Source organism: Dipodomys merriami, unplaced genomic scaffold, assembly GCF_024711535.1.
Source record: "Dipodomys merriami isolate MVZ:Mamm:240054 unplaced genomic scaffold, mDipMer1.0.p SCAF_9, whole genome shotgun sequence".
NCBI lineage: Eukaryota > Metazoa > Chordata > Mammalia > Rodentia > Heteromyidae > Dipodomys > Dipodomys merriami.
The window spans coordinates 25,262,765-25,290,402 of record NW_027206512.1 but is presented as its reverse complement, the minus strand read 5'-3'; the positions used below and the strand labels follow the sequence as shown (position 1 = coordinate 25,290,402).

At 35.9% G+C, this 27,638-nt stretch overlaps 1 pseudogene; it reads left to right on the top strand.

Moving 5' to 3' along the window:
* The first annotated feature begins 12,911 nt into the window (after nucleotides 1–12,911).
* Nucleotides 12,912–25,734, top strand: LOC138820578 (UDP-glucuronosyltransferase 2B15-like; annotated as a pseudogene).
* The last annotated feature ends 1,904 nt before the right edge of the window (nucleotides 25,735–27,638 follow it).

Sequence of the window (27,638 nt, the reverse complement as noted above, 5' to 3'; positions counted from 1 at the left end):
AGGATATAAAAGGGATGCACATTGGAAAAGAAGAATTCAAAATATCCATATTTTCTGATGAAAAAAATTTACAACTAAAGGATCCAAAAGAATCTACCCCAAGCTCCTAGAACTGATTAACCCATTTATCAAAATAGTAGGATAGAAAATAAACCCACAAAAAGTAGTAGCCCTTCTGCATGCCAACATGTACAAGCAGAGAGAGAAATCAGAAAAACAACTACATTTGGATAAGCCTAAAAAGAAATCCATAGGAATAAGCCTACCCAAAGACATGAAAACTATAAAAATGTAAAGAAAGAAATCAAAGAGGATACCAGGAAATGTAAAGACTTTCCATATTCATAGATAGGTAGACTTATTACTGTAAATATGGCCATAGTGCCAAAAATGATCACAAATTCAGTACAGTCCTAATCAAAATCCCAATAAAGTTCGGTACTGAGATAGAAAAAACAATCTAAATGTTCATTTGGATAAACAGAAGACCTTGAATCACCAAAGCAATTCTAGTCAAAAATTGCCATGTTGGTGGAATTGCAAAACTAGAACTCAAGATTTACTATTTTAGAGCTATATTGACAAAAGCAGCCTTTTACTGGCAAAAATAAAAAGCTGAAAATCATTTGAGCAGATTACAAACCCAAGAAATAAAACCATGTACTTACAATTGTCTGGTATGTGAAAAGGGACCTAAAGGCATACAGTGAAAAAAGATAATCTCTTTAGAGAGTTCCGGGAAGATGGCAGAGGAGAAGCTGGAGTCTAAACAAGCTCTCACATAGAAAGCAGTTTTAGAGTTCCAGTGAACAGTCCTAAGCCAGAGAATCACACCAAATGTGCCATCACAGGACAGAGAATTAGGCCACAGAGGGAAAATCCAGGCAAGGAGACACATCTGAGCTCTTGCCAGTAGCCACCCCAGAGGTGGCAGCGGTGGCAGCGGCGGCGGCGATTGCAGGCACCATACCTGAGCCACAGAGAGTCTGGGACGAAGGAGCCAGATGCAGCAGGTGAGTGGATTCTACTCAACACCAGCAAGAACCAACAAGGAGCAGACATCTTCATCCTGCAGTTCGCAGACCAGAGATGACCCAGGAACCAAGACTCGGCATGAGTAGAAGCCTGATGTCCTCACTCCTTTTCAGGGAGAAGCCAGTACCGGAGATCTCCATCTTGGATACCGACAAAGCTCGGTGGAGCTGCTAGCTCCAACTCAAGCCTTGGAATAAAACGAATCATTTAGCAGGTCACTGAAGAATTAGAAAAATTAGGGCTGAGTCCATTTTACAATTTGCTAACTGATGATTCTGCTTCTGTAAACTTGCTTACGCTAACACTGACCCTTCCCTTCCCAGAAATGAGTTAAGAAGTTTCAGGGACCAGATGTCAGATCCAGGACAAGGTCAGTGGTCATAGATAAAGAACAGACAGTACGTGTTCCTCAGTTCCCATTTAGAAATTCCCCAGACAGGACCTTGAGATAACGACCACCTGGCAAGACCACAAGCTAAGCCAAATGTCAACCAATCATAGGCCTGTAACCATGTAAACCCCCCTTAAACCAACCATGGGACAGTCATTTTACAAAGAATGTTACAAAATTAACTGTGTGGCAAAGTGATTGTTGGCGTATATGATGACCTTTAAATGGACCAATCATGGGATGCTTTGTGTTATGTGTTAATCTTGTGGTTTTTGCCTTTAAAAAGGCTTGTAACCACTGCTCAGGGCTCTCTTACCGACCGGGGCAGAGAGTCCATTTGCTCAAACGCTGAATAAATTCCTCTTGCTTATTGCATCTCCCGGCCTGGAGTCTGAGTTTCTGGGGCTCCCGTTGACGAAAGTATCCTAGGGTGCTAGGGTCTTTCAGTCACAAGAACTTAACGGCGGTGTGACCTGCCAGTCTCAGCTCCACCCAGGGAAAAGTCACCCAGCTCGGGCGCCAGCCCTAGGAGTGGCTTTCTTCACTGGGTAATCAGAGCCAGAGGCTGCCCCTCCCTCTAGCAGCCTGGACAATCAATTGAAATTCAGTAAACAAAAACCGTGAGAATGGCTCCAGGCTGGGCTCTGTGATATTTCACAAACTAGCCCCCCAGAAAAGCTACTGTTTGTTGAAAGGCCTCAAGTCTACCTAGAACCTAGCTCCATCACTGCATCCCCCTCTTTTGTGATACTCAAAGCAGATCTGCCTCCCATTGAACTAGCCTGGGAGGAGGATCGCAAAATCCTGGGTAAAGCAGAGCATTTTTCTGCCTGTTCAAACAAACTGACTTAAACCAACCAAGCCACAGGACCACAAGCAGACCAGAGACTCCAACAAGAGGCTGGTTACAGACACAAGGGAGATACAGGATTTTTCCCACCCCTCCCAAAAAAATCAAAGAACTTTTTTCTTCTTCTTATTCTTCTTCTTTTCTTTCTTTCTTTTTTTTTTTTTGGTACCTTATATAAAATTTTTTTTCTTTTCTAAAACTTTTTTTAATCTTTAATTTTATGCCTTTTTTGAAAAAAATGTTTTCCAGTAACTTTTTTTTCCTCTTATAATTTTTATTTTAAGGATACATGAATGTGTGTTTTTCTTTCTTTTTTTTCTTTCTCTTTTTTTCCTTTTTTAAATATCTTTTTGTTTTTTGTTTAGCTCTACTGAACTTCTGATCTTTTTTTCTTCCTTTCTTATCCTTTTCACCTTTTCCTCTCTTTCCTTCTTCTTTATGTGACTTAATTCTTGTCCTGCACATCCTCAGATAAACCCTTAGTTGACTATTAGACCCTATCCCCCATTGTGTACACACTTAATCCACAAATTTATTACTCAATTCAAAACCTCTGAGACTTAAATTCCTTAATAGCAGTACTACGTCTTTATACCTATATAATATTTTAAGCATTTTTATTTTTAAGTTTTTCACATCTCCTTTATATCCCTCCCCTTCTCTCAATATATTCACAATCTTCTCTAAATAGATTGTTTTCGATTCTCCATAATATTATTAATTTTTACTTTTCTATTTCTTCTGGTCTCTTTTCTTTTCCTTTTCCCTTTCTACTTTTTTTCTCTCTCTCTACTTTCATCCTACCCAACCTATTTCCTGCTTTGAGATTAGGACTTAGTTAACTCTCCCTGTGCCTCCCCACACCAATCTATTCCTATTTTTTACCCACATCTCTCCCTAACCCTAATAATTTCTGGTCTTCCAAATTCTTCTTTGTGAATCGAAGCCCATTAACACATAGTTGTTTGATGTTGAATAGATGTATCTGTTGAACTAGATTGTATCTGTTGACTATTGACTGTGCAAATTCAGACTTTGGTTGATGCTTGCCTTAAGATAGTGTTGTAGCACAAAACTGGTGCTATTTTCATTTCAAATGGGCAGAGTATGCTGGAAAAACACAAGAAAAATGGCAAATCCTGGTATCTCAATTCCCAATATTGATAATCAGGGGACAGAACAGATAATGAATAATCCAGAGGAGAGTTCCCAAATAGCTCTACAAACACTGCTGGCAAACATGATAAATGAAAAGATTGAAAACATACAAAGGACCCTGTATTAGCGTGATAGGGAGAGAGAGGAGGCAATCCAAAAGTTTATACAGGAATATCATAAGCGTGAGGAAGCTACTCAAAAACTGATACAAGATTTGCATGAGCAGCTTGAGAATACTCAAAGAGAAAGGCAGGAATGGCGTTAGCAGGCTGAGAAGTCAAAGAGAACTACAGGAATCCCATGAACGGGAGGAAAGACAACTGCAGGAATCCCACAAACGGGAGGAAGCTAATCAAAGAGTAATACAGGAATTGAGAGAGCAGGAAGAGAATACACAAAGATCACTAAAGGCATTCATGGAATCCCTTAACAAAGAGCTGAAGGAAGTCAGGGAGACCACAAAGAGAATGCTGAATGGAACCCAACAGAAGGAATGGGAGTCCAAGGAAGCCATAACCAATCAACTAAGTGATTTGAGAATAAACACTGAACACCAAATTAAGGACGTAAAGAAGTTCATACAAGATCTAAAACAGAATTTCAACAAAGAATTTGAAGCCATCAAAGCTGACCAATTGGAAGGAAAAGAGGTAAAAAACAAAGTAGAAAGTCTTGACAGCAGGTTAGACCATGCAGAAGATTGAATCTCGGGGATTGAAGACAGCATAGATATTATAGAGAAAGAACATACAACTATCCAAGCCAAGTCCAAGAAATGTGATAGATCTATCCAACACTTTGAAGACACCATCAGAAGGCCTAATATAAGGATAATGGGGGTAGAGGAGCACCTAGAAACAGAAGTTAATGGTCTAGGAAATTTGTTTAACAGGATCCTAGCAGAGAACTTCCCAAATATGCAAAAAGATAGGCCTATTCAAATATAAGAAGCTTTTAGAACCCCAAATAGACCAGAACAGAAGGGGACATCCCACAGTCACATAATAATCCACACAGGATCAATTCAGACCAAGGAAAACATCCTTAAAGTGGTCAAGGAGAAAAGATTAAAGGGAAACCAATAAACCTATAAAGGGAAACCAATTAGAATCACCTCAGATTTCTCAGCAGAGACAATCAAAGCAAGAAGAGCCTAGAATGATGTATGTCATGCCCTAAAAACAACAACTATCAACCAAGAATACTGTACCCAGCTAAACTCTCCTTCATAACTAAAGGCCAAATAAAAACCTTCAATAGCAAAGAAAAATTGAAACAATACATCTCCACCAAACCAGCCCTACAAAAGATTCTTAAAGATATCCTACACATAGTAAACCAAAAAGACTACATTAAAGGCCAAGAAACTGCACTCAAACTGAGAATCCAAGAACCACAGGAAAAACCCAGTTTTCGCAGCCCCCAAGAAGGTGGATAATATGGCAGGAACTCCCAAATACCTCTCAGTCCTATCTCTTAATGTTAACGGACTTAACTCTCCAATAAAGCAACATAGACTGTCTAGTTGGATTAAAAAACAAGACCCTTCTATCTGCTGCCTTCAGGAGTCACACCGTGCCTGTAAAAACAAACACATTTTCAATGTTAAAGGCTGGAACAAAATCTACCAAGCAAACGGCGCCCATTAACAGGCGGGAGCTGCAATCCTAATATCAGATAAAATAGACTTCAAATTAAAATTCGTGAGAAGAGATAAAGAAGGTCGCTACATACTAATTAAGGGATCTCTCCTTCAGGAGGATATTACAATTCTAAATATCTATTTGCCAAACAATGGAGCACCCAAATTTATCCAAGAAACACTATTTTCCCTCAAATACCATATAGATCCAAAGACATTAATTGTTGAGGATTTTAACACACCACTCTCCCCACTAGATAGATCAACTCGGCAAAAACTCAACAGAGAAACAGTAGCTCTAAACAGCTGCATAGATCAACTAGATTTAACAGACATTTACCGAACATTTCACCCAGCAGCATCAGAATACACGTTTTTCTCAGCAGTACATGGAACATTTTCTAAAATAGACCACATTTTGGGCCAAAAAGCAAACTTGTCTAAATTCAGAAACATTGAAGTTATACCTTGCATTATCTCTGACCACAAGGGAATAAAATTAGAACTCAACCCCAAAAGCCAGCAAAGAAAGTCCGGTATCACATGGAGGCTGAACAACACACTGCTGAATCACGAGTGGGTCATGAAAGAGACTAGAAAGGAAATTCAAATGTTCATGTTATTCAACAAAAATGAACACACAAATTACCAGCTCCTCTGGGACACAGCAAAGGCAGTACTCAGAGGCAAGTTTATAGCTCTGAGCACCTACATCAACAAATTGGAGAGATCTGAAACCAACAATTTAATGACACATCTAAACCTCCTTGAAAAAAGGCAGCAAGATAAACCCCAATCCAGTAGATGGAAAGAAATAATTAAAATTAAATCAGAATTAAGTGAATTAGAATCCAAAAAACTATAGAAAGAATCAACAAAACAAAGAGTTGGTTCTTCAAAAAAATTAAGAAATTGAAAGACCCTTAGCAAATCTTATCAGAAAAAGAAGGGAACACACCCAAATAAATAAATTCAGAGATGAGAATGGAAACATCACGACGGAAACAACCAAGATACAGAACATTATAAGGGAATACTTCTCAAAACTTTATGCTAATAAGTTTGAGAACATGACAGAAATGGACCTTTTCCTAGCAAATATTGACATTCCAAAACTAAACCAAGAGGAGTTAAGCCATCTTAACAGGCCCATATCAAGCATTGAAATAGAAACAGCAATAAGAGACCTCCCAGCTAAGAAAAGTCCTGGACCAGATGGTTTTACAGCGGAATTTTACAAGGCCGTCAAAGCACAGCTCACACCAATACTCCTCCAACTCTTCAATGAAATTGAAAGAGAAAGTTCACTACTGAACACATTCTATGAAGCCATCGTAACCCTCATCTCAAAACCAGGCAAGGACTCATCAAAGAAAGAGAATTATAGAACCATTTCTTTGATGAACATTGATGCAAAACTTCTCAACAAAATTTTGGCCAATCGACTTCAACAATTCATCCAATAAATCATACACCACGATAAAACAAGATCCAACACCCCTTTATGATGAAGGTTTTGGAAAAATTAGGAATTCATCGAACATTCCTCAATACAATAAAGGCTGTATATGACAAACCTACAGCCAGCATTATAGTTAAAGAGGAAAAACTAGAGCCATTTTCTGTTAACTCAGGAACAAAACAAGGATGTCCACTCTCTCCATTGCTCTTCAATCTAGTATTAGAATGCCTAGTTACAGCAATAAGACAAGATGCAGACATAAAGGGGATCTAAATAGGGAAAGAAGAAATAAAACTCTCCCTCTTTGCAGACGACATGATCTTGTATTTAAAGAATCCCATTGACTCCACTCCCAAATTACTCAAGCTGATTCAAAACTTTGGCAAAGTAGCAGGGTATAAAATTAACCCCCAAAAATCAATGGCTTTTCTATATGCCAACAATGAGAAAAGTGTGGCTGAAATTAGGAAAGCAACTCCATTTGTAATAGCCCCACAAAAAATAAAATACCTAGGAATTAACTTAACCAAAGAAGTGAAGGACCTCTATGATGACAACTTTAAAATCTTGAAAAAGGAAATCAACACAGAACTTAGAAAATGGCAAAACCTCCCATACTCCTGGATTGGAAAGATTAAAATCGTGAAAATGGCAATACTTCCCAAGTCTATCTACAAATTCAACACGATACCTATCAAAATTCCAAGCTCATTCTTCAAGGAAATAGAAGAGGCAATCCAAAAATTCATATGGAACAATAAAAGACCCCGAATAGCAAAAACGGTCCTCAATGGAAAGAACACTGCTGGAATAACAATACTAAATTTCAAACTCTACTACAAAGCCATAGTAATCAAAACAGCTTGGTATTGGCATAAGAACAGACCTCAGGAACAATGGAATAAAATTGAAAACCCAGAAATGAACCTACAGACCTATAGCCATCTAATCTTGATAAGGGAGCTAAAACAATACAATGGAACAAAGACAGCCTCTTCAGTAAATGGTGCTGGCAAAATTGGTTAACTACTTGTAGCAAACTAAAGCTAGATCCTTATATATCACCCTGCACCAGAATCAACTCCAAATGGTTCAAAGACCTCAAAGTCAAAGTATACACTATGAAAACATTACAGGCAGGATAGAATAGGAGAAACCCTAGGTCTCCTTGGCTCAGGCCAAAATTTTCTGAATAGAGACCCAGAAACACAACAAATTAAAGAAAGGTAGGACAAATGGGATTACATGAAGTTGTAGACCTTCTGCCTGGCAAAGGACATAGCTAAAAAGATCAATAGAAAGCCAATGAATTGAGAGAAGATCTTCACTAGCCATACAACAAACAAGGGTCTCATATCTAAAATATACTTGGAACTCAAAAAATTAAATCCCCCAACAACAAATCCTCAAAGAAACAAATGCCCAATAAATAAGTGGGCTAATGATTTAAAGAGAAACTTCTCCGAAGAAGAAAGAAGGATGGCCAATAGACACATGAAGAAATGCTCAACCTCCCTAGCCATAAAAGAAATGCAAATCAAAACTACATTGAAATACCACCATACTCCAGTTAGAATGGCAAAATTCAAAAACTCTAACAACGACAGATGCTGGATGGGATGTGGACAGAAGGGAACCTTATTTCATTGTTGGTGGGAATGTAAACTTGTTCAACCACTTTGAAAAGTAGTAAGGCTTCACATAGAGCTCCCCTATGACCCAGCAATCCCACTTTGGGGTATTTACCCAAATTTTTACAAACAAGACCATACTAAAGCTACCAGCACAACTATGTTTATTGCAGCATTATTTACCATAGCCAAGATATGAAACCCAGATGCTCCTCAGTAGATGAATGGATCAAGAAAATATGGTATATATACACAATGGAATTCTATGCCTCCATCAGAAAGAATGACATTGCCCCATTTGTTAGGAAATGGAAAGGCTTGGAAAAAATTATATTAAGTGAAGTAAGCCAGGCCCAAAGAAACATAGGTCCCATTGTTTCCCTTATTTGCAATAGCTAGTATATGTATGAGTCAAGCGGAAAAGGTCAGATAAGGTGATGTTAGGAAAATGAACCCTTATTTTAATGTATTTTATTGTTTTAATGTATTTTAATGTTTTTTCTTTCATGCATGTGTTTCTAATGCATTTATGAAATCAATACTGACATACACACAGAAAAAAAGGAAGGAAGGAAGGAAGGAAGGAAGGAAGGAAGGAAGGAAGGAAGGAAGGAAGGAAGGAAGAAAGAAAGAAAGAAAGAAAGAAAGAAAGAAAGAAAGAAAGAAAGAAAGAAAGAAAGAAAGAAAGAAAGAAAAAAGGAAGGAAAGGAAAGAGAGAATCTGATGGGCATAATGTTAAACATCTGTAATCCCAGATTCTTGGGAAATGGAAACAGTATGGTGGTTGTTTGAGGCTAGTAAAAGAAAACCTGTTAAGTCCCATGTTACAGCAGTTGCCTACCAAACACAAGACTCTCAGTTTAATTCTTACTGCTTCAGTACTAGAGTTACTATCAATAAAACTAATTTTAAAAATAATATTCAGAAAAGAAATAGATAATAATGGTAACTTTCAAGATTTAATTTTACATAGAACAGCAATTGAAAATTTAAAAATAAATAAAAATGAATGTACAGAATATAAAAACAATACACCAGTACCTTTTATTACATTGGGTTTTTTAACAGAAGAAAACTTTGCAGGTATGTTTTTCTGAGCTAATAATGAAGCTAACTCTCTAAATATACTACTCAAAACAAATTCTAGTCCATGCCCATTTTCTTCCTCAAATTATTATATACACTAAGATTTTATATTAATATCACATATATATAAGGAATATTATTCTGTCCTTGAGAAAAGCCAAGCTATGTCATTTTCAGAAAAAAAGGATAAAACTGGAAATCATCAGGTTGCTTGCTGTAAACCAAAATCAAAATACCAAATACTGCAGGTTATTGCTCGTTTGTGCGGTTGACACTAAACTGTTGATGTTCATGGATGATGATGACGGTGATGATGACACATGATGATGATGTTTATGAGGATGATAGTAATTAGTGGACAAGATCCATGAATGTAAAAGGAGGAACTTCTGGGAGGGGTCAGAAAAAGGAGGAAGAGAGAAAGGAATGGATATTGTGGAGCAAAGAGGATAAAAGGATATAAAACACACATGCCTATGACAGTGTCATAATAAAGTCTACCAAATGCCATTTGAGAAAGGAGGAGAGATTGAGAGGAATGAGAATATAGTGGAAAAGGACAATATATGCAAAGTGCACAGTGTGTGTATATGGAAATATTACAAGGAAAGTCCCTGTATTACAAAAAATGAAAACTGAAAAGTAAAATATTTAAAAAGATACAACAGATGCTGACCAGGTAATAGGGAGAAAGGAAATGTTATATACTGCTGGTAGAAATGCAAATCAGTGCAGCTCCTGTGGAAAAGACATGGAAGATTTTCAAAAACCTAGAAATAGAGCTATGAAATGACAATACCACTGTTGAATTATTCTCTGAAGTAATTTAATTGCACACTTGGGTGTTTATTCCAGCATCATTTGCTAATAACCAGGCTATGAAGTCAGTTTAAATGCCCTTTGACTTTTCCGTAGATAATGAAAATAGAGATACATATACATATATGTATCGATACATATATAAGGAAATGATTAGATACAGATGTATACACGTATATATTAGAGTATTATACAGAAAATATAATGTCATAGCATTTGCAGATAAAATGGATAGAAAAAAGAAAAATGTAATATAAGGGGTTAATTTAATCAGTGCAGTACAGAACATTTGTATGCAAAATTACATGGTGAAACAGTTAATATATGCTAATGCAAATTCTTAAAGTTATAGATGCTTTCCCTCATTATGTGAGATGAAATGAGACAGAATGAGTTAATGAAAAAATAAAGGCATGGCCAGCATTGGAGAGATGTAGTGAATTTTCTGGATTTCTGAGTAAGCCTGAAATCACCTCACCTAAGTGCTGCTGAGTAGCAGGTGACAGGTTAAAAGCAGTATTTTTAATATCATATATTTGTCCTTCCTTTCCTTAACACACTCTTAAGTTCTTACTATTTGGTCAGCCATAACTGCTCAGCATTTGCATTCATATTACTTGCTTCAATTTAGCATTTATTTTGTCTAAACTATTTCCAGTTGCTTATAAAACTCATTGACAAATGTCTCAAAATCTAACCTTAAGATTTAACCTAGAAGGCTGGGAAGGTGGCTCAGTGATAGAGTGCTTGCCTGACATGCATGAGGCCCTGGGTTGATCCTCAGCACCCCATAAGCAGAAAAAGCATGAAGTGGCGCTGTGGCTCAGGTCGTAGAGCGCTAGCCTTGAGTTGAAGAGCTGAGGGACAACGCCCAGGCCCAGAGTTCAGGCCCCAGGAGGACCCCCCCACCAAAAAATTAACCTAGAATTACTAGTTAATTAATTGCCACTTTCTAACCTTGACTGATCACACAGCTTTTCAGTAACTCTGGGCCACTGTCATTATGACTCAGGAATCTAACACTGCACAAAAACAACTTTACTTTTCTTGCTTGTCTGTAAGAAAGTAGAGATTTTTACTAGTTAATTATTACCACTTTCTAACCTTGACTGATCACACAGCTTTTCAGTAACTCTGGGCCACTGTCATTATGACTCAGGAGTCTAAATCTCCACAAAAACAACTTTACTTTTCTTACTTGTCTGTAAGAAAGTAGAGATTTTTTACTAGTTAATTATTACCACTCTCTAACCTTGACTGATCACACTGCTTTTCAGTAACTCTGGGCCACTCTCATCATGACTCAGGAATCTAACTCTTTTCACAAAAACAAATTTAGTTTTCTTACTTGTCTGAAGAAAGTAGAGATTTTGCAAAAGAGAAATTGAGACCTCATGCCTGTCCTCTCAGCTACTCAGGAGGCTGAGATCTGAGGATCATGGTCTAAAACCATCCTCTGAAGTCTGTGAGACTCTAATATCCAATTAAATACTAGATCTGGAAGTGGATCTCTGGCTCAACTGGTAGAATGCTAGCCTGAGCACAATACAAAAGAGAAACACTTAGGGACAAATGCCCAGGCCTAGACTTTAAACCCCTTATAAACTTTAAATGATTGTCAATCAGAATAATAAATCATAATTTGTTGCATCAATTAATGATACATTTTCTGGTTCCAGGTAGTCAGTAAACCAAGTATCCACCAAAGATGGGGGGCTCCAACAATGTAACCACTGCAGTGCTGGTTTGATGGAGGTATCCATAGAAGACAGCAGAATCTTTACCACTGAAAGTGAAAAGCTAACAGAGCATATGCATTTTTCAGGAATTTCAATACATCAACCCTGTGTTATCGCATGTAAAATTACTGCTGAGTATTATACTTTAAAGCAATTCCTTAATAGGTGTCTTTGAAATATTCTCTTGCTTTTATAATTCTGCTTGTTTTTTTTTATGACCATTTGTTGATATGCTTTGGGCAGGATCACTTTTGTCCAAATTTATTAAAGGTTCGCTGAGCCTTCCAAGCATCTGTATCATGGTGAGTGCCTTTAAAATTATTGATTTGAATTATTTTTAGGCAATAATTAATTTCATTAAGGAGGGAAAGGAGTAACAACTATCGACAAGTAATGTGCTCATTGGCTTATCATGTAACTGTAACCCCTCTGAACAGCATCTTCACAATAAAATAATTTTTTTAAAAAGGTTTCTTTAAAAAAATTCCAAGGAGGTGGGAGGGAAGGGATGGTAGCAGAAAAACAAAGGAGGAGGCAACAGTGCTCAATAGGAAATGTATTCAGTACCTTGTTCATGTAACTGTAACCCTTCTGTACAGTATTTTTACAATAAAAAACATAAAAATATTGTCCAAGAAGTTACTGTGTTCCCTTTGAATTATTACAGTATCTTCTTTTTTCCCATGTATCTTGTGTCCCACATTGATATTTGTGCATGTGACACATCAATTGGGTACCAGTTACATAGGATGGCTTCCAGAGTAAAATACTTTGTTGTTACAATATGTCTTAGGGAATTAGCAAAAATGAATGCATAATTATAAAATGGCTTACATAAAACAAGTGACTTACACAAACAGGTCATAGACTCCTAGCTGCCTGAAAGTATTCAATTACAAAAAAGATGCTGAATTTACCGCTCTAATCATCAGGAAATTAAATTTCTTTTATAAATCTGCCATTCAGTACACATGCCCCAATTGGTCATTTTACATATTTGCTTTGCTCAACCCAAGTTATATTTTAACTTCAAGATAAATTGTTTTCTTGAATATAAGCACAAGAAATTGACAGAGGTGAACATAGTTTGAAGGATGCTGTGCTGCTAATCAAGATGACTTGGAAATGGATTTCAATTCTACTGCTACTACAGCTGAGTTATTACTTTAACTCTGGAAGCTGTGGGAAAGTGCTGGTGTGGCCCATGGATTATAGCCACTGGATAAATATTAAGGTAATACTGGACAAACTCATCTTGAGGGGTCATGAAGTAACAGTTGTGAGAGCATCATCTGCTATTTTTGTTGACAGCAATGAACCATCCAGCATTAAATTTGAAACTTTCCCTTCATCTTATACTACTGATGAATTAATCGCAGTTTTCACAAGATTCACCTCTTTGTGGACATATGAATTGCCAAGAACAACATGTTTGGCATATTCACCATTACTGGATAATCTATTTATCACATTTTCTGATTTTTGGCTAAAAACTTGTAAAGAAGCAGCTCTGAACAAGGAACTGATAGCTAGGCTACGAAAAGCAAGATTTGATGTTGTGATTGCAGATGGCATCGGTCCTTGTGGGGAGCTTCTGGCTGAGCTATTGGAGATTCCTTTCATATACACTCTTTGCTTCTATCCTGGCTACACAACGAAAAGTATAGTGGAGGGCTTCTATTCCCTCCCTCTTATGTGCCTGTCATTCTGTCAGGATTAAGTGGTCAGATGACATTCATGGAGAGGGTAGAAAACATGATATGCATGCTTTATTTTGACTTTTGGTTCGAGGCATTTGATTCAAAGAAGTGGAGTCACTTGTAAGTTTACAGTGAAGTTTTAGGTAAGTTTAATAGGATAAGATTGTAACTTTTGTAAAAGTTGAAAGAGGTACACTGAGATGCATGTGAAATAAGAGAAATTTCTCTGTTGTAGTTGAAACAGTTAAATGATATATAAATTTCTCTACCAGATTATGGGATCAGAGAGAAGACAATGGACAATTACCTATCTATACAGAACACTGTAGCAGAATATCCTCAGTAAAAAAATTTTTCATTTTTTTCTTTGTTATCAAAATCACCAGTTACCTGAGAGACTGATTAATGAAAATAAGTATACTGAGGAGATACATTTTTTCCACAGGAAACAAGAAATTGTTTCCCTTGATCAATTACCTTATTTAATTCAAAATATTTATTTGTATTCTCCTTTATTTTCTTCTTGCTTGTACCGAGGTTTGGACTCAGAGAACTCAATCTTGTTTGGCTTAGTTATTTGGACTGTTACCTAACCACCTGAACCATGCCCCAGCCCAGCATTTTGCTACTTCATTGGAGGGGTAGTCTTGAGAATATTTCTGCCCATGTTAGCTTCAGACTTCACTCTTCCAGATCTCAGAATCCTGGGTAGCTAGGGTAAGAAGTGTGAGCCACTGGTGACCAGTTTTCTGGATTTACTAAGTGGTTTCCTTATTCTTTGTTTATTGTGAAAATACTTACAGAGGGGTTACAATTACATGGGCAAGATAATGAGTACATTTCTTATCAACATTGTAGTCTCTGCCTTTGTTTCCCCTTCCCATTCCTTTCCATCCTCTCCCCCAATCCTCCTCCTGCCCCACCAAAGTTGTAAAGTTTGTTTTCGACATAAAGACTTGTATATCTCACTGTTGCAATGATCCCAATTTAAACGATTTGTTTTTTTCCCTTCCCCTCCACAAATTATACCAACATCAAATACAGTAAAAACACTGGTTATACCATGGGGGAGGGAACATACAAATCAACAAAGAAATAATCTTATAAATGTGTTAGAAACAATTGCATGAAAGAAAAAAAAACATTTGAATACATATCTTAGGATTCATTTCCCTAACGTCAACTTATCTGACCTTTTCTGCTTGACTCAGACATATACTAGTTATTGCAAATAAGGGAAACCATGGGACCTATCTTTCTTTGGGTTTGGCTTACTTCACTTAATATAATTTTTTCCAAGCCTTTCCATTTCTTAACAAATGGGGCAATGTCATTCTTTCTGATGGAGGCATAGAATTCCATTGTGTATATATACCACATTTTCTTGATCCATTCATCTACTGAGGGACATCTGGGTTAGTTCCATATCTTAGCTATGGTAAATAATGCTGCAATAAATATAGCTGTGCTGGTAGCTTTAGTGTGGTCTTGTTTGTAAAAATTTGGGTAAATGCCCAAAAGTGGGATTGCTGGGTCATAGGGGAGCTCTACGTGGAGTCTTTTGAGGAACTCCATACTACTTTCCAAAGTAGTTGAATAAGTTTACACTCCCACCAACAATGAATTTAGGTTCCCTTCTTGTTCACATCCCCTCCAGCATCTATTGTTATTAGAGTTCTTGATTTTTGCCATTCTAACTAGGGTGAGGTGGTATCTCAATGTTGTTTTGATTTGCATTCATTTTATGGCTAGGGAGGTTGAGCATTCCTTCCTGTGTCTATTGACCATCTTTCTTTCCTCTTCAGAGAAGTTTCTCTTTAAGTCTTTAGCCCACTTATTTATTGTGCAGTTGTTTCTTTGAAGATTTGTTGTTGGAGAATTTAATTTTTGAGTTCCAGGTATACTTTAGATATAAGACCCTTGTCTATTGTATGGCTAGTGAAGATCTTCTCCCAATCCTTGGGCTTTTTATTGATCTTGCTAGCTATGTTCTTTGCCATGCAGAATCTCTGCAATTTCATGCAATCCCATTTGTCCAACCTTTCTTTAATTTGTTGTGTTTCTGGGTGTCTATTAAGAAAATTTTGGCCTGTGCCAAGGAGACCTAGGGTTTCTGCTATTCCATCCTGTAATGTTTTCAGAGTGTCTGCTTTGACTCTGAGGTCTTTCATCCATTTGGAGTTGATTCGGTTGCAAGGTGATATATAAGGATCTAGATTTAGTTTTCTACAAGTGATTAACCAATTTTGCCAGCACCATTTACTGAAGGGGCTGTCTTTCTTCCATTTTATTTTTTAGTTTCCTTATTGAAGATTAGATGGCTTTAGGACTGTACGTTCATTTCTGGGTTTTCAATTCTGTTCCATTGGTCCTGATGTCTGTTCTTGTGCCAGTACCAAGCTGTTTTGATTACTATGGTTGTAGTAAAGTTTGAAATTTGGTATTGATATTCCTCCAGTGCTGTTCTTTCTGTTGAGGATCGTTTTTGCTATTTGTGGTCTTTTATTGTTCCATATGAATTTTTGGATTGCCTCTTCTATTTCCTTGAAGAATGAGGTTGGAGTTTTGATAGGTATCTGCATTGAATTTGCAGATAGCCTTGGGAAGTATTGCCATTTCAGGATGTTGATCCTTCCAATCCAGGAGCATGGAGATTTTTCCACTTTCTAAGTTCTGTCTTGATTTCCTTTTTCAGGTTTTTAAAGTTTTCATCATAGAGATCCTTCACTTTTTGATTAAGGTAATTCCTAGGTATTTTAGTTTTTGTGGGGCTACTATGAATGGAATTGCTTTCCTGATTTCATCCATGCTTTTCTCAATGTTGGCATATAGAAAAGCCATTGACTTTTGAGGGTTAATTTTATACCCTGTTACTTTGCCAAAGTTTTGAATCAGCTTGAGTAATTTGGGAGGGGAGTCTCTGGGATTCTTTAAATACAAGATCACATCTTCTGCAAAGAGTGAGAGTTGGTTTCCTTATTCTTGAGCAATACAATGTTTCAGCACAGACTCAATACCTATAACTCCTAATGTATCCACATTCCTTTATTTTTTATAATCTATTTTATATACATACAATATAGTAAAGTGGTGATGTACTTGTGATTATTCTCTCTCATTTTAATTATGTTTTTGCATTTATTAAAATATTAGCCATCAATAAGGTAAATTCAATTATCTAGTCTCAGTATTTCTGGAATACTTCCAGATGATATTTTTTAGTGTTTCCACATAATAAATAAATATTTTAGGCTCCTAATGTGAATCAACTAGAAGGAAGAAATTCAGCCGCAGTCATAAAAGTTCACTCATATGGGAAATCAAGAATCAAGGAACAGTTATTACAATGTAGAAAACTAGTTTAAGTACTGCAGAGAAAATAATTTCTTTGACTATGATAGAATTATTGAGTCTGGAGTTTGAAAATTTCTCTAATGGATAATGAGAAATGAAATGCATAGTTAATTCTATAATTGCTTATTTTAATGACTAATTACGACTTCTAATCAACTGAGGTGCCATAAATATAGTGTCTTTCCAGAATTCTTTTCACACAAATCCACACTTACCATATTTCCTGTGTAGTACATTTTATCAACAAACACATTCTATATCATTAAGTACAAATTATACCAAGAGTTTTTAGAGAAATATCAATATTTTATTTTAAACAATTCTTTCATCTCCCTACCTACTATTTACTTTTCCCCCTCTCCACTCAGGACGACCCACTATCTTAATGGAGACCATGAGTAAAGCAGAAATCTGGCTTATTCGATCTTACTGGGACTTGGAATTCCCTCGCCCAACTTGACCAAATGTTGACTTTGTTGGAGGACTCCACTGAAAACCTGCAAAACCCTTGCCTAAGGTAAATAGATAACCTTTTTGTCTGTTATTTGATTTCCTTTTCAATAAATATGGTTCTGGACCACTCAATACAAGTATTTGCTTACAGTGAAGGAAATACAGGAAATGAGGGTAAAGCTGTCTACCAATTGAAACTAATTTTGAACCATCACAAGTTTCTGGATCTCAGAACACTTAGAGTTATTCAGAACAAAGTCAGCTTAATTAAGATTTAATGAGTCAGCACCTAGAAGGAATCCTTGATTCACTCATAAAACTATCAAGTGATTAGCCTATATAAAATAAATATTAGATATGCAAGGAAACAGTTATAACTATTTCTACTACAACCCTTAGTCAATTTAAAAGGATAGTTTAGAATCAATTAGTAAAAATTATGTGCAAACATCTTGGAAAGGAAAAATTACAATATTAAAATAACATCTGATGGGAATCAGATGTTATCCATCACTGATAATAAAGTATTATATGAACAATGCTTAGACATCAGTTGAGAAATGAGAATTGAAAAAGATTTATAAAGAAAATAAATTAGACTAGTAAGAACAATTTACAAGAACTAATTTTTTTCTTCATTTAATAGTAATAAGTTTTTATACTGGGAAAATTCCGTACAGAGGGGCTACAGTTACATGAGCAAGGTAATGAGTACATTTCTTATCAAGCATTGTTGCCTCTTCCTTTGTTTCCCCTTGCCATCCCTGCCCTCACATCTCCCCCCCACACCCCTTAAAGTTCCCCTCACCCCCAGCCGACAAAGTTGTTAAGTTCGTTTTTCAACATATCGTCTTCTACATCTCGTTGTTGCAATGGGTCCACCTGTATCCCCATTTAAACAATTTGTTTTTTCCCTTCCCTTCCACAAATTATACCAACATCAAATACAGTGAAAACAGGGGTAATACCATGGGGGAGGGACATGCAAAGCAACAAAGAAATCATCTTAAAAATATATTAGAAACAACAGCAAGAAAGAAAAACCATTTAAGTCCTTATCTGGGGTTCATTTCACCTAAGATCAATTTATCTGATCATTTTTGCTTGTTTCAGATGTATACTAGTTATTGCAAATAAGGAAAACCATGGGACCTATGTTTCTTTGGGCCTGACTTGCTTCACTTAACATAGGGGGAAAATGCTAGAGAATAATTTAGACTCAAGATGGAAATGTTTGGAAATTTTATTGTACACTGGTGCCAATATCTGATTTAATACTACCTGTGCCCTTACTGTTGGCTAATGGAAATTTTTGTGTTTTATGTATCTTATTCTGTTTTATGTATCTTCTTTGGCTATTGTCTGATAGTAATTGATTTTTCTCTCCTAGTTTTCTATTAATGATTTTGCCTGTCATAAAAAGTGTTTGAACTGAACTTGGACATTGTCCTTGAGCTTCATTGCTCAAGTCTAGCACTCTAGCACTTGAGTCACAGTTCTGCTTCCAGCCTTTTCTTGGTTAATTGTAGCTGAGAGTCTTACAGACATTTTTTCCTAGGCAGACTTTGAACAATGATTCTCAGATCTCAGCCTCCTGACTCGCTAGGATTACAAGCAAGAGCCACCTATGCTGGGCTAGTGTGTGTGAGTGTGTGTGTGTGTGTGTGTGTGTGTGTGTGTGTGTGTGTGTGTGTTTGTGTGTGTGTGTGTATGATGAGGCAAAGTTTTTCTTCACAGGAAATGGAAGACTTTGTGCAGAGCTCTGCGGACAGTAGTGTAGGGGTGTTTTCCCTGTGGTCAGTGGTTGATAACATAACAGAAGAGACAGCCAATGAGATTGCATCAGCACTGGCATAAGTTCCACAAAATGTGAGATAGTGTACCTCAATAATTGTCTTCATTGACTGGACCTTCAACTCTGTAAATTTCTGATTGCACTAGTTTCCTGGTGAAAGATGCACTGTTGCTACAGCTCTAATTTATCTTAGCCATTTTAAAGACAAAGCAATGCATAGCAGATGCTAAGATAGTATTCAATGTGGATTGTTTGAAATTTACAATAAGTACAACATGGTTCTGTCATCAGAAAAAACACAACATCCACAGTATGAAATTTTGTCTTTTTCGTAGTATTGTCAGCAAGACTTCACAGACATCCTAAAATTTTTATCTAGTCATTGCAAGAATGTTAAAGCGTCTCAATAAACCAAGAAAGTTTCATAAAGGAATTAAATTACACTTGATAAGTGACATCATACAATAACAATTATCATGCAGAGAAAAGGTCTGAAATGTTCTATATAATTTAGGGTTCACATGTAATCCTTTCTTCCAATTTTGTAATTGACCCATTTAGTATGCACTTGAGGTAGTTATTCAGAGAAAGGAAAAGAAGGTTCACTCATCCTACCAGGTATGTATTCAGCCTGATTACTTCAGAGAAAGTAAATAAAGACAACCTGCCCTACAGGACTGGGCCTTGTTCATTACAGTTCATGTGAAAAGGGACATATTCTACTGAAAAATAAATGTATTATCAGTAAACTTTGAATTCCTTTCAGCAGCCATATGACTCATAAACTACAGGCCAACTCCATTTCCCACCTTTAAAGATTTTACCACAATATTGATAGTAAGTTTGGATGTCAGTATCATCAATTTTGTGATCAAAATCCAGCTTGCAACTTTTCCTAGATGTCACAACTAATGCTTTGTGATATAAAACTAGTTTCATATAATTACTAAAAAAGAATTAATTGATTTATCATAAAGAATTGGTTACATCGATTTGAGGAATTTGTCTTTAGAAAAGATTGGACAAAAATAACATTTATTCATGTGCTGGTCATGAGGCAGGAAATGCAGCCTTAACATGCAGTACAACGGTGTGAGCTGTTGATCTGGGTGCCATGGAAAGGCCCAGTCAGCAACCACATAATTGGTTCTAAGGACCATTTGTCTGTCTGTCCAGATAAATGTGCTCAACCAACATTTAAGGGAGGCTAAATGGCCAGTATACTAGCTACAGTTTTGTGAGGCCCTTCATAGTATGAATAGCATGTAAATATTGTGTACTAACTCCATAATGTCGATCATTCTGTAATATAATCCCACTTAATACCATACTCATTATTGTGAAATTTGATTACATTTCTGGTCTAATAGGACAATAACTTTTCACATTACTTCTCTCCAGGGAGAACTGTGAAGGTAAAATATTTGTTGTAAATAGAAAGTTAAGAAGCAAATGAAAATGTGAAACTAAAATGAAATCTCATAGAATGAAAGAATATTACCCTAATATCTTTTTATAAGGTTAATAGCTAAAAGTGGAAGAAGAGAACTAGTTTAGTAAATATTTATGTGTTAAGATGTAAATCATAAGAATTTTAAGTGCTGTTATGCACCAGATCTATTATTGTGACTACATAAAAATTTTGGAATGAACTCATTAGTCATTGATTACATCATTTGTCTAAATATTGTGAAAATTATGATGATATTCCATGTTATTGAGTGTGAAAATAAGTGCAGGAAATGTCGATATTCTTTTTCTCTTAGTCTTATAATAGAACTCATTAATGAACCCTACCTGTTCTCTTTATCCATTCTACGTAAGTCATTTAACTGTGTGATCTCTATATTTTAAACAGTAACATTTTGAAATTTAAAAATATTTTATCTCAACCTACCAGATTCTTTGGAGATTTAATGGAAAGAAACCAGACACCTTAGGACCAAATACTCAGCTCTATAAGTGGCTCCTCCAGAAGGACCTCCTAGGTAAGACTGAAAAACACATACTGAAAACATGAGTAACTGTAGAAGTAGTTGATAACAACACAACAGGAAAAGAACTGGTGAAGGTGTACTCAAAAATGAAACAAACATTTTTCCCAAAGGAAAAAAGCCTAAATAGTTGGAATTTTATCACATTACATCATATTCTTTATAATTAGTTTATCTTTTTGAAAATATATTTACCATTGATAGAGAATTTTCTATAATTACCTGAGGTTATCACTCTGTCCTTTAATTCATCCTTACATTATCCATCCTCCTAAACTAGGGCAAGTATTTGCAATGCCACTGAAACTTGCAACTTTCTTTTATTTTGAATGAGTCTGCCTTTTATGTGGGAAAAATTGCTTCATATGAAATGATAATACACTCTATTTCAAGCATCTCTCCTTCATTAGATTAACGTACTAGTTTTAAGTTTATGGGAGCATAATCTAACACGAACATTTCCTTGCTTTTGAATTTGCTATTATCCATTATGTTGTTTTCCTATCTGTTCCACAGGAAATAGTATATGCACTTTCAAATCTCTAGTCATAGAAAATTTAGGGCACAAACCATAGGAATTTTGCTTACATCTCCAATTTATTAGATGCTACTAGCAGTGTGACGTAAAGTCAAATTAAATGTAACTCATTGGTTCAAGAACTATTATTTGAAAAACACTGTTCTTTTCATTGATCATGTTACACATTTCTCATTTCATGTCTAAGACTTTTAATGAACAATTGTATTGAAATGCCCCTACACCTGGGCCATCCCAAAACTAAAGCTTTCTTCACTCATGGTGGAGCTAACAGCATCTATGAGGTGATCCATCATGGGATTCCCATGATGGGCATTCCTTTGTTTGGGGAACAACATGATAACATTACACACATTGTGGCCAAAGGAGCAGCTGTTTAACTGGATATAAAAGCAATATCAAGCAAGGATTCTCAGAGCACTGGAAGCATTCATTAACAACCCTGTGTGAGTATAACCTTGATTATGTGGATATGTGCATTTGTATGTAAATAAGTCTGTTGGTCTCTTTGTTCATCTGGGCATTACACCCAGGGACTTGCTCATGATTAATAACCACTCTACTCTATTTGTTAGTCTGATTCTTGTTTTTACCAAATTGTGATTATAGATAATTTCTCACACAAGTCTGACTATTAAAGTTATCCTCAGTTAAGACTTGATTAATTCAATAACCCATCATGTGTTTCACAAGTCACAATAATCTTTTTGTATGTTTGTATTCATCGTGTGTGTGTGTGGGGGGGGTGTCTGTGTCTGTGTCTGTGTCTGTGTGTGTCTCTGTGTCTGTGTGTCAGTGTATCTGTGTCTTTGTCAGTGCCTGTGTTGCAACATTGTTATGCCATACAGGCCAGGATTGCCTCAAACTCATGATCATCATCTTTCAGCATTTGGAATGCTGAGATTCCACAGATCCAGTTTAATTTCCAACCATAAATTGTTTTGTTCCCCAGGTGATTTCTGTAAAAAGGAATTATCAAAACCTTGAGAATAGTACAAAATTCAAGAACAGGCAAAGTGGACTGCAAGGAATCACTAAGACTGACAATAGAAGAATGCAAGGAAGCTTAGGAAAGCAGTGAATTAGAGGCACATGAACTCTTCCTCCACAAATAACACTAACTAACCCATTCAGTTATAACTTCCTTTCTACCTAAGATCTCACTAGTTACTCTTTATAAATTAAAAACTCAATGTATTTGAAAAATAAAGCATGAAGTATAGGTGGTTTAAATTTTACTCTTGTGAACCACATGAAAATATCTGTCATTTCAGTTTCTAGAGTTTGTTGTTTCTTCAAAACATTCTAAATGGTTTGTATTGTCAAACAGCAAGACAATAATCAAATTTCACATTCCTAGTATAAATGCTTCGTCAAATATCCATGTTACTGGTTAGATTCTATCACTGTTAACTAACTACAGCTTTTAAAATTACCTGATTCATCCTGATAGGAAAAGAGAACATTTTTTTTGAAATGTATGCATATACTTAGATATCAAGGGACTATGATTATCTTATTCAGAACAATCATAAAATAAAAAAGAAATTACCTTCAGAAGTACAAGTGAAATATAACTGCAAGATATTTAAAATATCTGAAGCAAGAATGACTTGTTATTCAAATTATTTCAATAAATAGATTAATTTCATTTATACTATTATCAGTTTCCTCTGATAGTCAGTAATACTCTGTATATAATTCTTCCCTTTAACCATAACTGTAAAAATAATGTAGTGTATTTTACTTTTATTGGATATAATAGTATAGCAGACACATTGTAAAGGCTGTGTTATTTTGATCTTTTTTTGGGGGGGGGGTAGGTGGGTTTGAACTCATACCTTAATATTCAGATGATTAGCTTTCTAAAGGGCATTCTAGACCTGGTTAGGTGGTTCAGTGGTAGAGTGCTTGCCTTGCATGCATGAGGCCCTGGGTTTGATTCATCAGCACCACATAAGTAGAAAAAGCCGAGAGTGGCTCTGTGGATCAAGTGGTAGAGCGCTAGCCTTGAGCTGAAGAGCTGAGGGACAGTGTCCAGGCCCAGAGTTCAGGCCCAAGGATGACCAAAAAAAAACTTAACTATGACTCTGACTTTAGTCTTTGCTGGTTATTTGAAGGTAAAGTCTACAGACTTTTCTACCATTTCCAGTTTTGAGCTGTTACTGTCAGGACCTAGCCTCCTGGAGTAGACAAGTTTACAGGCAGGAGCCATTAGCATCTAGTTCTGACTTCCATTTTCCTACAGATGTTGAGCACCATAACATATAGTTTGTGAGCCATATTTTATCTTCCTTTGTTTTGAAAGGCAGGGTATTTTTGTATTTTTATTTGCTATACAAATACATCTCTCACATATTGTTCTTATTAAATTTTGAACAGATACAATGTTGATACTGAGAGATGTAGGAGATTTCTTAACTAGATAGCACAGGCTAAGTCTTAGGATTAACACACATTTCACTCCTTTTTTGATGTATTTCCTTTTCTTTTTTGCCTTCTGTATTACAAAAAGGTTCACCACTAGTCCTGGCTGAAGCTCACCCATATCAGTGAGTTCTTTTAAAATAATAGTGATACAAGTCACTTTACTTTCCATTGCAATACTCTCATTATATAATTCCTTGGAATTTACCCTTAATAATCATTCTCTATGCATGCCCATTTTCAATTAACATACTGGAAAGAATCCTTTCAATAAAAATCCCATGTACCTATAATGCCTCAAACAAACTAGAGCACCCTCTTATTGGGTCTAACACCATAATACTAACAAGAAAAATAACAGCAATATTAGCAAATGTCTTTGAGAGTCTATCTGAAAAGATGAATAATTAAAATCATTCTAAATATGAGTACATTACTTCTCATAGTTCAAGAATAACTGAATTATTTCTATTTTTCCATTTCCTATCTTTTCGTTGTATAACAGCAAACAAATAAAAACTGAGACATTTCAAAAGAGCTTCATAAAAGGAAAAGGCAAGTCATAGAGTAATAGTGGAACAAGTAAGTGAAAGGGTCAAGAAATAAAAGGAAGGCAAGTTGATAGCCAATGGATGATGCCTGTGATTCTAGCTGTGATTCCAGAGGCTGAGATCTGAGAATTGTGGTTTGACATCAAGCCAGGCCGAAAAGTCCCTCAGACTCTGATCTCAACTTAACATTCAAAGAGCCAGAACTTGATGTGTGGGTCAAGTGGTAGAGTTCTTCCCCTGAACAAAGAAAGCTCAAGGAGAGTGTGAAGGCCTAAGACCAGAACAAAACAAAGGAGGCAGGGAATTTTGTAGTTAAATAATAATTAAGCACCAATAAATGATAAAGAGAGCCTTCAGGGGAAAAAATTCTTGATTAAATTACCTATCTCTAAATTATGATACAATACTAAACTTTGAACAACACGCATTAATAAGTAAGTTTTCATATTGCTGCTGATTTTTTCAATGATTCTACTTTTGTCTTCAGAAATTCTTGTGTTAACAAGATTTTTCTAAATGGTTAAATCCATTGTCATTAAGAAGCTGTTCCCTTTTATCCTAACATGTCTAAAAATGCAGCAGAAGAAAACATTCTCTTTTCTCTCAAAATTTTTTTAGAATCATTTGCAGAAAATTTCAATATCTGTATTTTCTAGTTCAGTTGATATACTTACATCAATTTCATTTACTTTTAGCTAGAAAAAGAATGCTATGTGGTTGTCAACCATTCACCATGATCAGCCTATGAAGCCACTGGATCGAGCTGTCTTCTGAATCGAATTTGTCATGCGCCACAAAGGAGCCAAGTATCTGAGGCCACTTTCCCACAACCTCACCTGGTACCAGTACCACTCTCTGGATGTCATTGGATTCCTACTGGCCTGTGTAGCCACTGTTACCTTCCTTGTCTTAAAATGTTGCTTGCTTGTTTGCCAAAAGGTTTTAAGATGGACAAGAAGAAAAAGAGGGAGTAGAGCTTTCAACACTTCAGGGAATGGACTAAAAGCCTGCTAAGGAAGAACATTCTAGTGATTTTTAACACAATCAAGCTAGGAGGGATTCTCCTCCACATTGTACCTAAACTTATGCCTTTTGTATTTTCCAATAAATCTTACTCTTGATTAAAAATGAAGCAATGTACAATTCTTATGTCAGAGTTCCTCAAAAAGTTCTATGTCACTGATTTATGTAGATATTATAACTAAATCAACTGGGACCTATGGAAAATTGAGTCTGTTAGTTTGAGAAAAGCGTAAAATCCAAAGTTTTATGGGCATTTTCAGAAAAGGAATACGTTAATAAGACAAAATGAAATGTACTCATTGTGTGTCTGTCCAAAGGAAAAGAGAGATGTTAAAAGAGGTAACATTTCATTCAGACTACTGACATATGGGAGAGACTTGACAATAACTGCTGCTAAATCAAAGCTAGCTAAGATTTTCATAAACATAAAGAGTGAGTGAGAGGAAGTGAAGAAAGGAGAATTAAAGAGGACTACAATCTATGTGAAGATAGCCAAAGACAATAGAAGTGAAAAATTACTGGAAAAGGCCTGCTTTGGGTAGAAAAGTTAGAGGATGTGTATATACATGGTCAGTGAAACATGATTATTGTTTTTGACATATGGACAGATTTTATGAATTAATGAATATAAGAAAATTAGATATCATTGAGACCAAGGTGGCTCATGCCTGTAATCCCAGCAACACAAGAGGCTGATATCCGAGGATCATAGTTCAAAGCCAACCTAGGAAGGGAAGTCTAGGAGAGGCTTAACTCTATTAACCACCAAACACCAAAAATGGAACTCTGGTTAAAGTGAGTAGGAAACTTGAGCAAAAACAATCCAGACCATGAGTCAACACCCATTACTGACATAAATAAATAAATAAGTAAATAAATAAATAATCAAATAATCAAATAAATAAATAAGGCATCTGATGGGCATTGTGTTGAACATATGTATTCCATGTTCCTTGGGAAATGGAGACAATATGGTGATGGCTTGATTCGAGTAAAGGTAAAACTCTATTTGCTCAAGCAAACATGCGACTCTCATTTTTATTCCTACTTCTATACAATAGGGGAAGTTACCAATAAAATTAATTATGAATGTAACATTACAAAAGGAAATAGGTATTGACAGCTACCCTTTATTAACATTTAAATGTATAATCAGTCTATATTTTAAACATAGGATACAAACAAATATATAAAATACAACAATAATACATTGATGCTCTTTATTATATTAAGTTTTTAAGAGAAGAAAACTTTGCAGGTACATTTTTCTGCACTAATAATGAAGCTCTATATACACTATTCAAAGCAATTTCTAGTCTACTTTTAGTTTCTTCCTCAAATTATTATACATAATAAGATTGCCTATTAACATTAGCTATACAAAGAAATATTACTCTACCAAAAGAAAAATTAAACTATACCATTTTCAGGAAAATAAATAAAACTGGAGGGGCTGGGAAGCTGGCTCAGTTGTAGAGTGCTTACCTTGCATGCATGAACACCACATAAAAAAGAAAAAAATGCTGGAAGTGGCATGTGGTTCAAGTGGTAAAGCACTAATCTTGAGCTGAAGAGCTGAGAGCCAGTGCCCAGACTTAGAGTTCAGGCCCCATGACTGACAAAAAAAAAATAAATTAAATAAATAAATAAATAAATAATGAATAAAACTGGAAATCATCAGGTTGACTGCTGTGAATCAAAATCAAAATGCCAAATGCAGTATGGTCTTACTCATGTGTGGAGTGGACACATAAATGATGATGATAATGATAGTATTTAGCAGACAACATGAAGGTAAATGCAGGACCTTTTAAAAGGGGATTTGCAAGAGGAAGAGAGAAAGGACAGGCTACTGTGGAGCACAGAGGATATAAGGGCATTGAACACACACATCGATGACAGTGTCATGATTAAATGAACAAAATGCTACTTGAGAGAGGAGAGAGCATTGAGGGGAGTGAAAATAGAGTAGAAAATGAAAATACATTCC